This window comes from Odocoileus virginianus, chromosome 31 (assembly GCF_023699985.2).
Source record: "Odocoileus virginianus isolate 20LAN1187 ecotype Illinois chromosome 31, Ovbor_1.2, whole genome shotgun sequence".
In the NCBI taxonomy this organism is placed as follows: domain Eukaryota; kingdom Metazoa; phylum Chordata; class Mammalia; order Artiodactyla; family Cervidae; genus Odocoileus; species Odocoileus virginianus.
The window spans coordinates 32911660-32914854 of record NC_069704.1 but is presented as its reverse complement, the minus strand read 5'-3'; the positions used below and the strand labels follow the sequence as shown (position 1 = coordinate 32914854).

At 43.3% G+C, this 3195-nt stretch overlaps 1 non-coding gene across 1 annotated transcript; it reads right to left on the bottom strand.

Moving 5' to 3' along the window:
- Positions 1-1547: 1547 nt before the first annotated feature.
- LOC139032501 (U6 spliceosomal RNA) lies at positions 1548-1654 on the bottom strand. The gene has a single exon (XR_011485043.1). It is a non-coding gene; the product is annotated as a U6 spliceosomal RNA (small nuclear RNA).
- Between the last annotated feature and the right edge of the window lie 1541 nt (positions 1655-3195).

Genomic DNA, 3195 nt, shown 5'->3' with positions numbered 1-3195 from the left:
TCTAAACTAGGTATATTGCATGCTCCAATAGTATTAATTCAATTAGGAGTAATATGTAAACAATCACAAATATGTAGGGGCATTTTGGTAGTTTTTTTATGCTAAAATTTACTTCTTACTATAACAAAGAAAAACAAACCTGACTCCATATTGAATCTATACCTTTTGCTCTAACCTTTGTGCTCTCTTGCCTGTGGTTAGTCATGCTGATTTGCACCTTAGTAAACGAACCAATTTAGATAGCATATTAAAAAGCATAGACATTACTTTGCCAACAAAGGTCCGTCTGGTCAAGGCTATGGTTTTTCCAGTAGCCATGCATGGATGTGAGAGTTGGACTGTGAAGAACGCTGCACGCCAAAAAATTGATGCTTTTGAATTGTGGTGTTGGCGAAGACTCTTGAGAGTCCCTTGGACTGCAAGGAGATCCAACCAGTCCAACCTGAAGGAGATCAGTCCTGGGTGTTCATTGGAAGGACTGATGCTGAAGTTGAAACTCCAATACTTTGGCCACCTCATGCGAAGAGTTGACTCATTGGAAAAGACCCTGATGCTGGGAGGGATTGGGAGCAGGAGGAGAAGGGGATGACAGAGGATGAGATGGTTGGATGGCATCACTGACTCGATGGGCATGAGTTTGAGTAAATTCCGGGAGTTGGTGATGGGCAGGGAGGCCTGGCATGCTGCGATTCATGGGGTCACAGAATCGGATGCGACTGAGCGACTGAACTGAACTGAACTGGAAAGAATGTTACCTACTTGATAGCCCATTCTTAAGGCTCTGGCCTTTAAGGATACAATACTTTTCCATTTATACAGAGATAAAAAGTTGCAAAGGAGATAAAAATACCAAGGGCAAAGGAGAAGCTCTAGCAAAATGGTAGGAGGGGCAAAATTGCATTTAGAATCAAACCGCATGCCTGCCAGAGATGCTCAGAGGGCTCAGACAAGCCTTGTGTGCACCAGGACCCAGAGACCCCACAAAGACTGAGGCAGAACTGTGTTTGAGCATCTCCTGTGGAGGTGCGGGTCAGCAGTGGACTGCCGCAGGGGCAGGGGCTCTGGATGCAGCAGACCTGGGTATGGCATAAGCCCTCTTGGAGGAGGTTACCATTAACCCCACCACAGAGCCTCTAGAACTTACACAGGACTGGGAAACAGACTCTTGGAGGGCAGAAACAGAACCTGTGCACACCAGGACCTGAGAGAAAGGAGCAGTGACCCCACAAGAAACTGACCCAGACTTGCCTGTGAGTGTCCAGGAGTCTCCAGTGGAGGAATGGGTCAGTGGTGGTCTGCTGCAGGGTTTGGGGCACTGACCTTTTTTTTTTTCCCCTTTTTTTTTTTTTTTTTTTTTTTTAAATTTTTATTAGTTGGAGGCTAATTACTTTACATCATTACAGTAGTTTTTGTTATACATTGATATGAATCAGCCATGGATTTACATGTATTCCCCATCCCAGTCCCCCCTCCCACCTCCCTCTCCACCCGATCCCTCTGGGTCTTCCCAGTGCACCAGGCCCGAGCACTAGTCTCATGTACCCAACAAAAATATGGAACGCTTCACGAATTTGCGTGTCATCCTTGCGCAGGGGCCATGCTAATCTTCTCTGTATCGTTCCAATTTTAGTATATGTGCTGCCGAAGCGAGCACTTTTTCCCCTATTTTAAAAAACTTTAGTTTACATTTATTTTATTTTTTTTTCCATTTATTTTTATTAGTTGGAGGCTAATTACTTTACAATATTGTAGTGGTTTTTGCCGTACATTATACAGAGTGAAGTAAACCAGAAAGATAAAGACCAATACAGTATACTAACGCATATATATGGAATTTAGAAAGATGGTAACAATAACCCTATATGCAAAAAAAAAGAGACAGATGTACAGAACAGACTTTTGGAATCTGTGGGAGAAGGCGAAGGGCACTGACCTTTTGAAGGAGGTCCCCATTATCTTCATTACCTCCACCATAGTTTGGCCCCAGGTAAATAATGGAGGGAACACAGTCCCACCCATCAACAGAAAATTGGATTAAAGATTTACTGAGCATGGTCCTGTGGATCAGAACAAGATCCAGTTTCCCCCTCAGTCAGTCCTTCCCACCAGGAAGCTTCCATAAGCCTCTTATCCTTCTCCATCAGAGGGCAGACATATTGAAAACCACAATCACAGAAAACTAACCAATCTGATCACATGGATCACAGTCTTGTCTAACTCAATGAAACTATGAGTCATGCCATCTTAGGGCCACCCAAGACAGACGGGTCACGGTGGAGAGTTCTGACAAAACATGGCCCACTGGAGAAAGGAATGGCAAACTACTTCAGTATCCCTGCCTTGAGAACCCCACGAACAGTATGAAAAGGCAAAAAGATAGGACACTCCCAGGTCGGTAGGTGCCCAATATGCTACTGGAGGAGAGTGGAGAAATAAATTCAGAAAGAATGAAGAGATGGAGCCAAAGCAAAAACAAAACTTAGTTGAGGATGAAACTGGTGATGGAAGTAAAGTCCGATGCTGTAAAGAGTAATATTGCATCAGAACCTGGAATGTTAGGTCCATGAATCAAGGCAAATTGGAAGTGGTCAAACAGGAGATGGCAAGAATTGACATTTCAGGACTCAGTGAACTACAGTGGATGGGAATGGGTGATTTAAACTCAGACGGGCAAGAATCTCTTAGAAGAAGTGGAGTAGCCATCATAGTCAACAAGAGAGTCTGAAATGCAGTACTTGGATGCAATCTCAAATATGACAGAATGATCTCTGTTTGTTTCCAAGTCAAACCATTCAATATCACAGTAATCCAAATCTATGCCCCCACCAGTAATTCTGAAGAAGCTGAAGTTGAATGGCTCTATGAAGACCTACAAGACCTTCTAGAACTAACACCCAAAGATGTCCTTTTCATTATAGGGACTGGAACGCAAAGGTAGGAAGTCAAGAAATACCTGGAGTAACAAGCAAATTTGGCATTGGTGTATACAATGAAGCAGAACAAAAGGTAATAGAGCTTTGCCAAGAGAATTCACTGATCGTAGCAAACACCCTCTTCCAACAACACAAGAGAATACTCTACACATGGACATCACCAGATGGTCAATACCAGAATCAGACTGATTATATTCTTTGCAGCCAAAGATGGAGAAGCTATATACAGTCAGCAAAAACAAGACTGGGAGCTGACTTTGAC